The sequence below is a fragment of the Erigeron canadensis genome, chromosome 4, assembly GCF_010389155.1.
Source record: "Erigeron canadensis isolate Cc75 chromosome 4, C_canadensis_v1, whole genome shotgun sequence".
Taxonomy (NCBI): domain Eukaryota; kingdom Viridiplantae; phylum Streptophyta; class Magnoliopsida; order Asterales; family Asteraceae; genus Erigeron; species Erigeron canadensis.
The window spans coordinates 23,024,146-23,040,803 of NC_057764.1; positions in this window are offsets into that span (position 1 = coordinate 23,024,146).

The window sequence follows — 16,658 nt, forward strand, 5'->3', positions numbered from 1 at the left end:
TAGGCTGAAGTCGTCGGGCTGGTATCTCATTCCCTTCGACCTTAGTTTTCAATAAAATGAATGATTATGAGTGTTGTTTATTTGTTTAGGCAAATGTTATTTTAGGATATTTAATTAGTTTATGATTATAACCTTCAAAAGAGATTTGCTAACTAATATTCCTCTGAGCATAATGAAATCTGTTTTTTTTTTAATACTAATAAACGTAATTAATGTTACAACTTGGCAGGATAAAAGTTATGTGATTAACGATTAATTATATTGATTTTTAATCGACAATCCATGTTTTCACATGAGTCATGCATCTTGTATACCTAAATACTACTTAAGGTCTAAATAAATTAACATATTACACCTTATATCCTCATACTCATCTTTCTACAAGTTGAAACGAAAACAACATTCAATATAATAATACTAGTTATACAAAAGAGTAAAAATATTTTGGGTACTCACACATTTTTTAAGGGGAGTGATATATCTACATTACTTTTTATTCATCTACAATAATTGTACATGTTTTACAGCACAGTTTACAACTGTACAATGCATATATTGTTGTAGATGAAAAAAAATAGTTGTAGATATATCATTTCCCATTTTTTAAAGCCTCTTCTTGTACTTTTACTGTCTTGCCCGATAACACACATAGCAGCATCATTCTTCAACAAAGATCGATCAAATCGTTGATAATAGATAAAATAACACAACAATAGTTAATAGTTATAAAATATTAGTACAAAAAATTTAGATACGTTTTTTCCAAAAAAGCGACTCATTTAATCACCGACCTCAGCTTGAATCAATTCACCAAGCATCATTCTTCAACAATGGAGGATCAATTCATTGTTAGTTAACACAAAATAAAGTAATTAGAATAAACGGTTGTTATACCCGGCCGTTGGACAGGGATAACATGCTTTACTTTAATTGGGTTTGTTTTAGTTAAGGCTATCCGGAGTGGGACGTGTTTCCCCCTTTTTTCGCCCAAAACTCGCCAGGAACACCGCCACCCCCCCCCTAGCCGAATGCGCCCCTTGCCCCCTCCAGGCGTTTTTTATTTCTCGCCCAAAAATCACCTTTGACCAAGCTTTGGTACCTACTCTCTACTCCTTTCCACCACCAAATAATGTGACAAGTGTCACAACTCCCCCCAACCTCAAAACTTGTCTTACTCCCCCCTTTTCCCACCAAAACTCTCTTGCTTACATGGCGCCACATGGCTTTTATCCATTCCTTTCCAACTAGCTAGCCCCATTCCTTTTAGCCTAAGGGACAATTATGTGCCGACAAGAGCTTGTTGGTAACATGATATTTTAAGTTACACTAATATATTACATACGAAAGTGACATACATTGAAAGTAGAAGTTGTAGCATACATAGATACCAAAGATAGTAATGTTGCGGCCATTTAATCAGTTGTTTAAGGGCGTTGGGAATCTCGTTCCCGTTGTCATTTTCTTCTCCATTGATGAGTTATTCACATGTTTTCCTGTTGGCTTAATAAATCCCGTCATCGAAGAATGTAACTTGTAGGACGTTGGTTTCATCTTCCAAAGTAGCGTTACACGGTAGGTAGCTGGTGTTTGATCACTGATCAAAAGGTTACCATAAGAGATTTTTCTTTTTATAACTTTATTAGCTATTAGTAGTTAATTGACAGATACATTTTTGCCTACATGGGTGTGCACGTATTTTTGCCTGAGTGGTCCAAAGATTAGAAAGAGCACGCCATTGTCGAGTGTTTTTTGCCTATAGTGCATCCGTGATAGTACCAATTTCTATATGTGGCATAACTTTTTATTTGTGCATGGCACCAGAAAGTGTTCCCCTATGTTGAATGTTGTGTTACTTGGAGGATTTCAATGCTTACTATACTTGTGTGAATATCATTTGACTTACCATTTGTTTATCAGCTGATTATTGTGTTGATTATGGTTTGGTTTCTTAAATTTATGGAAACTCCATTGTACCTTGTTTGGAAGCTGCATATTATTTGTAAGGTATAAGTGACAACTTCAATAATTTGAAAATTTTGGAACTATAAATATAAGAAAAGCATGTTTAAACATTGTAAACTTACATGGAGGTTAGTTCTGCATATTGTGGTATAGTTGGGTTGATGTACATATGTGTTGGTGAAGTTCTTGTAGTTTTAGCCCATGGTAAATTTCATACTTGAGGGATGTCATGTCTTATGACGATAATTGTTGGGTATGGGGCTCTGAGTATAGATAGTTTGTCTATCTTTTGTGCTCTTTCAATCCACATAGCAATTGGATACATCTTTCACTACATATGACTATATATGAGTAGTGGTCAGCAGGGGTGTTCAAAATTATCCGTATCCGAATCCGTTATCCGATAATCTGAAAATCCGATCCGATTTTATCCGAAAAATCGGATACCCGAATAACCGAAATTTCGGATTTCGGATAGTCATTTTTGAAAATTCCGGATATTTCGGATATCTGAAATACTTATTTTTTTAAAAAAATATTTCAATATTTTATTTTTTATTATCCGAAAATATCCAAAATTTATATATTCAATATCCGAAAATCAATATTATTTTCTAAAAGTTTGGATAGTTCGGATATCCGATTTAAGATATACGAAAATTTAGGATATGGATATCTGAAATTTCGGATATATGTTCGGATATTGAAATCCACTATCCAAAAGATTTTGAACACCTCTAGTCTAGTCATTTTATGTTTTAGTGATGATAAAGTGGAATATACACTCATGGTATGAAGTATGTTAGGGTACAGAAAAGATATTGTTACTACACATATGAGGGTAAATTGTATAATTACCTTGCATCTTCCAAGTCGATCTTCAATAATCTTTGACCACCAGATGTAATGATATGTGACTTGATACAAATAAGTCTTCCAATCTGTGTTTATGACATGGAATTTGGGTAAAAGTTTTTTTTTCGTGTTTGTCAATATTAAATAGGTACCAAGTGACTTACTAATTAGCTAAATAGCGTTTTCCCTCGTAGATCTTCATATGGTTTGAAGTTGAAGTGGTTAGTTGTGAAGTCATTGGCTTCCGTTGGATTAAAGATAGTGTCTTGACCAAACATTAAATGTACATGATATGAAATAGCTCTAAGCGTTTTTAAACTGTTTTTTTTTTTTTTTCATTTTGAAACTATTGTTATTTTGAAGTCAAGGTTTATATATATATAATACAAAATAAAAATACAAAGTAATATTTTATAATAATTTGTTATTCCTGGCTTATGGCCGGTATAACACTAGTTGGTTTATATACGGAAATTGTATATAGCATTCTAGCTACTATAGCACAACCAAACAAAACATAAACACTACCAACCTACACTAGTACAATATCTTAACCATTACAAGTAAGCAAGTGTAAGACACAAAACATAACACATTACGCTTGAACTCGGGTCATAATCTCTTAAACTTTCCACGCATTTAGAATAAGCTGGATATTAGTCGACTACTTGAACTTCAGAGTGATAATTTATGCTTGAACTTCATAGTGATCATGTTAGATTGGTTTGGGTTTTACAAGTAGAAAAGAAAAAATATTTTTTTAGTTAAAGGTTAGGTACGTTATGTTGGTTCACTGATGTAGGTAATCTTGTTTTATCTAAATAAAAGACATAATTTATTACATTATCGGAGCCAATTTCTGTTTAGGTACACATTTTATGTTTTTAGTTTACTTTGCATCTAATTTTTTTCATTATTATTGTGTCATAGCCGGCTCAATATAATCATGAGTTAACCGCTCGCTTAAGACCTTCACATGTTAAAGGCCTTCAACATTTTCAATTTTGGGCTTGGATATCTTTAGTCTTGGGCTTAAATATATGGACTAACAATTAAAAATTTACTTTTGAAATGCTAGAAAAATAAAAATTAGATAAGTATTTTTGAAATCTTCTTTCGCTTACGAAAAGTAGGTAAGAAAATAAAAATAAAGAGGAAATCACGACAATAGCCAATTTTTATTGCGATCATACCAAAATAGCCAAGTTTTTTCAGATAATCACAAAATAGTCAACAAAATCGCAACAAGAAACCAAAATTGCAACAAGAAACGAAAAATCGCAATAAGAAAACTGTGAATCGCAAGGATTTTGACTTAGACTTCTTTTTTTTATTTATTTATTTTAAAGATACTAGTTTATAAAATAGTCCATGAATACAAGCTTCAAATACATAAGAAACATAGAAACATACTCATAATTGTTGGAATTTTATAAACTATACAACTACTTTGTATTGAAATTGGATTTTCATAATTTGAAAGGATCTCAAATAAGTTTATTTAAAATTTAGGGTTTAGATTGTTGATAATTCAAACTTGTATTATTTAAAACGTCTAACTAAAACCTTTTAATAAAATATGAACATCCTAATTAGTTACGATTAATTAACTAAGAGAATCTTTTATTATACTAAAACACAGTTGATCCAATAACTAATTAACCAATCACAACTCTTGATTTCTAATGTTGACTTTTCTGTTTAATTTTGATTTTAATTTACACTTTTTAATTTTCTATCACAAATTTACACTTTTTAACCAATAATAATTTTAATATAAAAGTAAAGAATAATAGCTAATATATATCCAATAAAAGAATTTACACAAACAATCACAATTCTTGATTTCTAATGTTGACTAGTCTGTTTAATTTTAACTTTAATTTACACTTTTTAATTTTTCATCACAAATTTACACTTTTTGACCAATAATAATTCTAATATAATAAATAAAGAATAATAACTAATATATATATACAATAAAAGAATTTACACTTTTTAATTTTTCATCACAAATTTACACTTTTAACAGATAACAATTCTAATATAATAAATTAAAAATAATAGCTAATATATATCGAATAGAATAATCAGCAAATATATATTTAATAGAATAATAGTTATAATAAATTAACTTATAATCGTAAGCTCGTGTATTAGACAAGGGCCTAAAATCTAGTAAATTAATCTAATTTACTTTATTTATGCAATAATTAATTAACCTAACTAATTATATATACGGAATAAGTTAATAAAACAATTAACTAATTAATTCCCTAAAACGATATATTATGTATGCAATATAATCAATGAATATATAACAAAGAAAGAATACCTAACCTCTTTGTATCGGAGATGAAAACTCCGTCACGTACTAGAGCCCAAAGTATAACTCCTATCTAGTCCTGTACACACGAACGGTTCATCGACACTTAGCTTAGTGCTAGCTATAACTCCAAAGTTATAACAAAACTCACCATATACAAAAATAACTAGAATAGCTAGCTCGAAAATCTCCACCAAAGGGTGGTGATTTTCGTACCATGCTTCAAAGAAAGAAGAAAGGGATATTGAAAACCTTAGAAAAGTTCTCTATTTACAAGGGTGGAAAACCCTTGGGGTTTTTCTAATCTTTCAATGTGGGATGAAAAGAAGTTTCCAAAAATCCCCCCACCCCCCAACCTCCTTGTTGCGTGACCGATCTAGGGTTTCTCCATGGGTCAATCTTGTTTGGCCCATGGTCAAATGGGTTGACCCATGGTGCTTTGGTGCCCGTCCCGATTTTGACCCGCTCGTTATTTTAATTAATAGTTTTTTTGTGTTTTGGTTTTATTAAATCACAATTTACTAATTAATATCAATTTTCATTTATTAGTATCTCAAACTCTATCTTTTAGTTCGATCATGAATCTGATATTGTTTGAAACTTAGATATGTAACCTCTCACATCTCAATATTTAATCAAGTAAACATATGGGACCCAAATCATTTATTTAATTTATAAAAGAAAATTAAAATATTTATATGTGATAAGTTTCACATTTAATCCTAGATGAGTGACAACTCCATATTCACTTTAATGTTAGATAGAATTGGAGACCCGTGTATATATATATATATATATATATATATTTTAATGACTTATTATCTAATCAAAATCTTTTTCAGTTGTTCTAAAAAAATAAAATAAAATAAACTAATCAAAATCTTTGATTTACTAAATAATTCTTATCTTAGACCCAATATTTAATATGATCAATTAGCGACAGTTATTACATAATTCTATAAATTTTAAATTAATAATCCATAATTATTTTTTATTTTATTAACTTGATAACTCACTAACTAATATCGATTTTCATTTATTTGTATTTCAAATTCTATCTTTTAATTTGACCATGAATCTCATATATTGTTCTTCAATAAATATATTTAGTTTTAAAATTTTAAGTTAAAGTTTTTTTTCAAGCAAATTAATACAATTTTGAATAAAGAACAAAGTGAAAGTGTTCATTTATATAATTATTAACTTTTTTATTATTATTAAAAGTTGGTTTGTATTAACAACGTTCAATTTTTGAGTACGAACAATTGTCTATTGCGATATCTCAAGTTAAATTGAAAAGTTTCTTAAGAGGATGATAAGCAAAAAATGTCAAATCAAAAAATAGAAACAAATAATGTATAAAAAAATGTAATACAATATATGTGTTCAATATTTTAAAATTATATTCTTGTAAATATTGTAATTTGATTTTACCTACATTTTATATATTTAAATTTACATATATTTAACAATTTATCTTAAATTGAAAATTTCATAGACAACTCGTGTAGTTGATACCGGCATAAATCTAGATCAAATTGAAAGTGTGTATAAATAAACCTTTTGAACCATGTTGTGATACAAAACAACCATCTTAATTGAATAACATATCAAATCTATTCTTTTATAAAAACAAATTACTCTTCCCTGTGAAAAAAACATATCCTTATCTTACAAGAAAAATTTTAAGACATATACAATACGTAAGAAGCTATTAATAACAAACTTAAGTCTCTCTATAACACATGGGTAATATTACTAGTCTTAGACTATTGATCTCATAAATCAACGATTTCCTTTCTTTTTATTAAAATTTAGGAGGTACAAAGGCCAGTGTTGTGGGACCAAGACCAAAATAATCGTTGTTGTGCGTCATCACGGGTAGTGGTTTTCTTTTTTAATGACAATGCTGTAAATACAACATCATAGACGTGTTTATTTCCGGAAACCACAGATGGACCTAGTGATAAAAAAAACTCAATACAATCAAATAAAAGATATATATTTAGCTAAGAGCTATACCCAACTACGTTCAAAATAGCTGAAAGTTTAGTATTTAAAATTAATTAATAAAAGTTTTGGTGTCAAAATAAAAGAGATGGCCATGTTGTGTGCATCTAAGAGTACATTTTTTCCTTTTTTAAGGTCAAAATAAAAACCAAATCATCATAGTAATGTTTAACCTCAAGTATCGACAACCTCAAAATTTGTATCCTAAAAATTTTAGCGTATGAAATATAAATTATTTAAAAGCAACACCCATCATTTATTAAGATTGGAAAAAAAAAAAATTGAACCAAAACAACTCATGGAGTCATTTCATTAGGCCACATCACCACTTTACTATTTACATTATATTAACTTAATATAGTATATAATAATGTGGTTTTACGTTTGTTATTTTCATTTAATGAAGAAGGTAAAGAGTTGGCTATGACTCATTTAACAATGACGAAAGATTCACGTGGGTAAAATTTATTTTGAAAGTATATGGGTAAATCAAATGGGTGGTAATTTATACATTATCTATCAGTTTTTCACGATAAATCAAAAAACGTGTTTTTCAGTGTTATATGGTATAAAACTATAAAACACAATTATTGGTGTACATTAAAAAATTAACGGTGTATAACTCGTTTCCCAGATCAAATATCTATAGTACCTAATAAATAGAAAACCCTCTTTTTTATTTTAAGCAATTATGTTTTTAAAATTTCATAAATACCCTTGGACTTTTTATAATACATCTATTTATACTATGTTTAAAAGTTTAGAACCATTCCATAATCTTTTAAAAGATATTCACACCCTAAAAATCAAATATCTTTATATCAATTATCAACACCATTTGATGCCGACACCATTACATCGCAACTAATGTCATCGTCGATTATGCGAGTACCATGCTCGTGTATGGTAAATTGGTAAGTGGGTATTGGTGTGACTAACGAGTAGGTGGTAGAGATGACAAACATAGTCAATATTTAATAAGGCTGACCGAAGAACTGAAAAAGAAACTCATTTACTTCTAAATAGTACGACCAATTTAATTATATTTCATTTACTTCTATACCAACCATTTTTGCAATTCAAAAACTATTGTTACACATACAACTTCACACAATAATAGTAGTACATAAAACTAAAAACCCCATCCCCATTCTTTTAAAACCATTTTCAAAACATATAGTAATGTTGCTATTTTCCATCATCTATTCTTCAACCACCATCAGGTGCTATTGGACTATTTCTTCTCTTTTTCCTCAATCTTTTGTTATTTCTTCCCTCCATTTTCCGAGCAGTTTTAACCATTTTCATCCATTAGACCAATGTTGACCCTTTTCTGAAGCCTTTGGGCTAACTTAAACCCTCACATCTCCAATCCTTGATTCATTTCCGGTATCTAGTCCGAACCCGCTGATTTTTACAATCTTGCTTATCAACGACTTGGAGGTATGCAGCTAATTTAGTGCTATCTTAACATTTCTAGTTATTAACTACATGTTTTATTTATGCTACTTTCTGTTAATCCTAAGAAATTTTTTTTTTATCGTGCACTAAAAAAAATGACCCTATAGTGCACTGTCTGATATGTAGAAGAAATTGAAGTGAGATTTTGACCCATTATTTACACCTGAATGGGTTGTTAATATATTAGCCATAAAAGCAAAAGGTTGAGAGTGGATCAAGTGTATTTTTAGTTTGTTAAAACTAGAAAAACCAAAAAATGGAAGTAAAAAGGTAACTATTAAAATAAAAAGTTGCAAAAAGACATTATACGAGGAAATCTTCATATTGTCACTTATAGATCATTCTCGAGTTTATCATTCTCGAGTTTTTATTATAAGAAAAGAAAAGAGAAGATTGGATAGGGGAGTAAATAATAGAAAATTAGATGCAAAAAATGCATTCTTGAGTTGAAAAAAAAACTAAAGAGTTATCATTTCCTTCACAATCAGACCATTTTTTGCTGGAAAGTTTTGGTGCAAAAAAACTTTAACTTTTCCTTTCTTTCCCTTTCTATTCTTCCACGTAAAAAACTCAAGAATGAAAAATTAAAAATTTTCTTATCTTTTATTTTCCTTTCCCATAAAAATAAAACTCAAAAATGCACTTTTAGTGTACAAACACATTGATCTAAACAAGGCCCCTGCATAAAAATTAAGGTTTATATATATATAAAAAAATTATAAGAAATAAAAAGAAACTCTAAAATACATTCTACATCTTAAAAAGATATGCACTTAAATAAAAATAGGCTTAAAAAACCACACACATATAGTAGATCTTCAAATGATGGATCACTTTGGGCCTTTCTTGTTTTCTTTTCGTTTTTCTGCAACATTTTTAAGAGAGACATATGAAAGAGAGAAGAGAGAAGACATGGTTTTACTTAAGTGATAAAAGAGAAAAAATAATGCATTGAATTTTTTTGAAAAATAATATGTGGATTGAAGAAAAGATGCAGCACACAGGATTGTATTAGAACATGACATGTGGCCTATCCATTCATATTGCTACAATTACAAACATCAAAAATAACTTTTGATAGGAAGGTGGGGTTGTTTTATGGTGATCTTAAATTTTTTATTTAATAAAATTTATGGGTCTCATTTATTTATTCATTATATAAAAAAATATTTAAAAAATAGTTTGTGAGTGATTTACATTTAAATTGGGTGTGAGACAACTTCACGTTCACTTTTCCCATACTAATTAAAATATTTTGTAGACCATATTTTTGAGAAGTAAAGAATAATATAATAAAAAGAGATTGAGTATATTGTTAATTTGTTATGGTAGAAATTTATACTTTATTTATTTACTTTTTAATTTTTCATTTATCTCATATGTACTTTATATTAATGTAATAACTATATTTGCTTTACAAGAGTTGATTTCAATAAATGATTTAAGAAATATAATTCTATCTTAACCTATATGTATATATATATATATATATATATATATATATATATGATCTATTTATCATGACTTTCCCTTTTACATATTAATTTATAATTTAATAAAGTATTATATTTGTTGTTTTGTGGCCTGGTTAGGAATGACAGCGGGTCGGGTTCGGGGCGGGTAGTACTAAACCTGAACCCGATAAGGAATATACGACCCGAACCCGACCTGATACCCATCGGGAACCCCGTCGGGGATAAAATCATGCCTAAAACCCGAAACCCGTCCCGATAAGGATATTTATTTTTCAAAAATATTTATTAAAACTTATATGATTTGAGAAAGGTACTACTTATTATTGATGTTTTGAGAAATGAATGTGCATGTTATTGAACATAGATACAAATTTTGTTGATATTAGTGTGGAATATAGATTCAAAACTAATTACTTATAAATATATATGTATTGATATCGGGTTGGGTCGGGGTAGACATGCCCAGTCCCTGCCCCGAACGGGTTCGGGTATCGGGTTTTCTCATCGGGTTTCGGGTTTCCCCACCGGTCGGGTTTTTTTTGTCATCCCTGGGCCTGATATTAATAATGCATCGTATCCTATCTTATTTATTATATTAGCTTACAAGTTACAACACAATGGAAGTTATATTTAAGCGATGTGAAAATCAAAGTAATAAACTCTCACAAATTTGCAACGAAGTGCAGCCGTGTTATTGTAGTTAATACATGTAGATTTTTTCTAGAAGAGTATCTTTTTTGTAATTGTATTTGACACTATTTATAATCGCCTAGATTAATTGGTATAAAGTGTCCAGAGTAATTTTTTCTTTTTTAACAACGAGTTATTAGTTAGTAGTTAACGTTCGAGACACCACAGTGACATCCAATTGAACAATATGCGAAGCTCGAATTATGCATGTCTGGGATGAAACATATGATTGTCGAAACCCCCCTAATATTTCACTCTTACAACTGTAGTTTTAAGTAAAAAAAATTTAATCATATATGACGCACTGAGCAGTTTTATAGATACATCTTGAAAATGTAATATGAACAAAGTGAATATTAAAAGCTCTAACTAAAACTCATGAATAAGATATTTGTGTAATTTAAAAAAAAATTAAAAGGTCCATGCAACCAAAAACTCTCAAAATTATTTTAAGAAATGTTTATTTTAAAGTTTTTTCTTCCAAATTATGCTCAACTTAATTATTATATTCAGAAAAGACTTGTAATATAATCAAAAGCTAAAACTAAAACCCTCAAAAACTTCATGAAAAGCCCCTACCAAATTAATATTTCTTTGAACAAAAATTGATTAACCCCAAACATTCAATTACTTTATTCAAGAAATCAACAAAACATAACAATGCAGAAAGCAAAAATGACATTATAAAACGTGTGAAACGAAGTCACTTCACTCTATGCAGCAACACGATCCTATTTTTCCACAATTTTGATCGGGTAAACAGACTCCAAGATCCGTTCTACCCCCCGGCTTCGTGCATTGCACATCACAATTTTTATCGCAACATGATCCCGTACAATAACTATGTGCTGGTGGTTTTGGTCCTATATATAGACAAAAAAATAAAAAAAAATAAAAAATGCAATGTTATATTCAGATTGTAATAGAAATAAAAATATAAAAAAATAAAACACAATCTCCATGATGTGTGAGAACATGATAGTGTACATAACTTAATTACCTTCGCTTGCATGAGTTGAAATAGATGAAGCAATCAGCATTACAAAAAGAATAAAAACCAATTTTCCGGATGTCATCTTCTGAGTTTTTTTGTTTGTTTTGTTTTTACTAAGCAAATGTTGATGATTTATTTCAGACTATATAGCATATAGGATATCTATATTGGCAAATAATTTTTTTATATAGGAGTTATGAAATATCAAAAAAGATCGTGAAAGATATTCGTTATTGAATGATTGATTTAAACATAATCACGACACTACAAACATGATTCTGTAATAAATATTGGTAACACTTCCACTTTTATATACTTACTAGGTTATACCCGGGCGTTGCCCCGATCTATTATATTTCTGACTGATTTCTCAAAGTTATATTCAACAAAAACGATCATAGAACTTAGGGGCGGTGCTACAAAGAGGCCAAAGGTGGTCGTAGAAACCCTTCAATGTGTATAAAGTTCTATATTTTCAGTATTATTTTAATTCAAAACTAATTGACCTCCAACCAATTTAAAATCTCATATGTTTATCCTAACTCAGTTTAATATTACTGGTATATTTTATATAATAATGTACCTAAAATTATGCCTTCGTGTCTTCGTTGATAGAACTTGAGTAAAGGACAACATAATTATAATATATACCCAACATGATTATATATAGTCGTGTTTCATGAAAAAATTATTTATACTATTTTATATATATTACAAAAGCATCAAATTTGTTAATATTAATTATAAATTCAAACTTAAAATAAAATTTTTATGTAAAAAAGAAAACAAAGTTTGTAAGTTTCAATTTGATTATTCATGTGATTGAAACCATTCGAACTAAGTATATAAAAGCATTCATGTGTGATTTATTATTTTGTTAAAAAGATTTCTATTACATGGAAAAATATATATTATACCCTTTACATAATATATAAATATATATATATATATATATTATATATGAGGTTAGGGTTCATGTGGCTGTTAGACACTTAACTTGGGTGTAGAACTCCCACATCTTGTTTTTTTAATCCATAAAAACATAGGGGCCAAGCATTTATATGTATTAAAAAATTAATATATGAGAAATTATACACCCAAGCTTCCTTTTTTACTATATATATATATATATATATATATATATATATAGTAAAAAGCTATAATATAAGCTTACGTGAAGAAAAAGGATTAAATAGCCTAAATAACACGGACAAACTAATCTTTATATTATATTATATTACATGACAACCGCTCTAATGGCTTTTAACCAATTACATCCCTCAATTTTCATTTTTTAAAAAAAAAAAACAAACTCTCACTTTTCTCAAAATTTGAATTTTGACTTTTTATTATACAAATCATATGTATATTTACACATATATAACTATAAATGTCCAACACATATAAAGATAATTATTAGATTACTAAAAAATATTAAAAATTGATAGCTATAAATTTCGTACATTCGTTATCAATAATATATTAATGTTAATATATCCTACCCATATGTAAAATAATATATTAGATTATATAATTATAATTTATAAATATAGATATATAATTTAATATATAATATAAAGCTATATGAACTATAGATATCTATCCCAAACACAATAACAAAGATGATATACACCATTACTTTTTAAAATACAATAGGAATCACATAAGAGGGGGCGATCATAAAACAGAGTATATTAGACAATAAAGGGTTACTTGAATCTTAAATCCAAACTAATATGAACCCTAATCAAGATTAATTTTATCTCTCAATCAAAAAAGTATAATTTTCTCCCTTTTTATAGTGTAATAGTTAATGTTTATAATTACAATTATCACTTAAATTAGAGTCCTAATTGTTATCAAATATTTGTAAACAGATTTAACTAAGTATTTAAAAAAATATTTAGTCAAATCTGTTATTTAAAAATATATAATCAATAAAAACTTACAAATTTTAAACTTAGTCACCTACTAATCAATTATTTTAGCATTGAATTAGATATAACATAGTGAATTTTTTTTCATCTTTTAATTTTAGAAAAAATTTATGTTACTTTTTAGTTATTATATAATAATCCAATATTTTATCTTAACAATAAATTATATAAAGTATAATATATATATATATATATATATATATGTATATATATATATATTATTTATTGATTTCATTTATCGTTACATAGTTGCATGATTTAAAAATTATAAAAAAAAAATCTATCGACTTGTATTAAATATATTCGTTTATGATGTAACTGCCTTTAATAAGTAACTTTACATTTAAATACATTGTTGTTACAATATTGTCGTATACTCTAAATTTAGAAGATGTAAACAAATTTTTATGACAATAACTATTCACATTGCAATGTATAAATTTAATCTAGTGATCAAATATAAGAAAAAACTTTCAGTGATGGAATGCGAAGCAGGATAGACATAAGTGAAATAGAATCTACTACTAAAATGTAAATAAGAAATATTTAATAAAATGCAATTTATTATTAATGATGTCAATTGATAAATGAATCTAATATTAAATGTGGATGGGAAATAATATCACAAATAGATATCTAATCCATTGGCAAGGCATGCATATGCTGTTCTGCATGTCATGGGTTCGAAACCCATTTGCAACATATGATTTTTGAATATTTATTTACTAACATTCACTTGGATTGCTAGTGTGGATGCCGAAGAAGCAAAATAGGTGCCTTTGTGGATACTGACGTGTCTTTGGAATTAATCTCGTGATGACACGTAAGAAAATGCTTATGTGGCGAGCTCAGAGAGTGCCACGCGAGCACAATCTGATAGGCTTTTATATATATATATAGGGGTGAGATATTTTGAGACCACCTCTTATTTTAGGACCAACTAGGACCACTGATTTTTGTACACCATCATAATCTACTACGATATACAAGACTTTTTTGTAAAAACACTAATACTTTCCAGTGATGGGTCCACAGAAAAATCATGTGTAAGTTAACTTACAACTTACACATGATTTTTCTGTGGACCCATCGCTGGAAAGTCTTAGTGTTTTTATAAAAAAGTCTTGTATATCGTAGTAGATCATGATGGTGGTGTGTAACTTACGAAAATCAATGGTCCTTTTTTGGACTTTATTTAGTTGGTCTCAAATTATCTTTCCCCCATATATATATATATATAGATTAGTCCTAATACCCGTACAATGTACGGTAGCTATATAGATTGTATCATAAATAAACTCGAATATGCCTTATACATGATTCGTGAGTATGAAATAAATTGTTGTTAATGTAAACTGATGATCGAAGCTAAATTATAATACACAATAATGATAAATATAATATATGTGTAGTTAAAATTTTTGATTTACCTTGAATTTTTAGAGCCACATCAAAATCGAAACTTGTAAGCATAGTGGATGATGACAAATAACCTTATGATTCCAGATCGTAAACTCAAAACTTTAAAGTATTCATGTTAATAACTTAATATAATTAATATAAGTAATAGGAGTTGAATAATTGAGGAAGAAAAAGTGACAATTTATCAATGAGAAAACGATCAATCAAATAAGGTTATAATGTTTTTTGTATTAATAAACTAAGAGTTAGAGTTTAATTCTAAGTCTAATAAAGAAATTGAATTTATATACAATTAAAAAAACTATATTAACAAAAAAAATAATTAGAAGGACACGTGTCGATTAAGGATTACGTCACGTGTCGTTTCAACAATATGTTAAATAACACTTGTACTAGAAGTATATTAGGATTGTATGGGCGGTTTTGTACCGAAACCTAAGAGAAAATCATAATAATCGGGCATGGTCAGATCTATAACGACCTGTGTTGAAGCTTGAATGTCTCTTTTTCTTTATAAACCGTCGTGAGGTGGTGGTAGTCCGGTGGAGCATGGATGCGACATCCGTCAAACGAGACACACATTCAGCAAGTTCTGAATACGACTCGCGTTGAGATAATTCGGTATAGGTTTCTGGCAAGGAGGTTCTCGGTGGTTCTCGGTGACAACCTTTCAATCTCATAAATTAACAAATTTACTCATAAATTAACCCATTAGAAGGATGCCTGTGCGATGCGGCAGTGATGGTGGCAATGTAAGCAGTGACGTTGATGGTGAATGTAAATTAATTAATGTAAGATGGGTTAATATGGTTTTTTAAGGGTTAAAGGATATATGTTGTAATTTATTTCATTAAGGGTATTATAGGTAAATAGGTGAAAATGTTTAAATTATTGAATAAAAAATAAGGGTAATATAGTAATTTCAAGATCTCAATTACTTAAAGGGGATGGGGTAGTTTTCTTTACAGAGTATATAGATATAGATATACGAGATGGGTACCCATGCAATGCGGCGGCAGTGGCGGCAACGGGTGGTGCTAGTGGCGGTGGTGGTAACGATGTGGTTATTAATCTAAATGTAATTAACGTAAATGGTAGTATATTATGGTTAAGGGATGTATGTTTTGTAAATAACTTTATTAAGAATATTATATAGATATTAGGTGGAAATATTTAAATTAATTAATAAAGAAGATAGATAGTTTGGATAAATATGAGTGTAAAATATTTTAGAGATATATTGGGTAGATTTAGTGTGTGAGTTAGGAATGTGTTGAAATTTAAGGGTATTTTAAAGGTAGAGAGTTGAAAAGAGGGGAGGGTAGTTTGTTTATCTACCAATATATATATATATATATATAACAAGGTACTAAATTCTTTTATGAAGAAACAAAGACCGTTAGATAAGTTCAAACTTTTAATCACAACCCTTAGATCAAAATAATTGTAACATTACCAAATTTATTATTAAATAAACACAACATTAGTCCCTTTACTTTATACAATTAACATTTATTTAACATTAC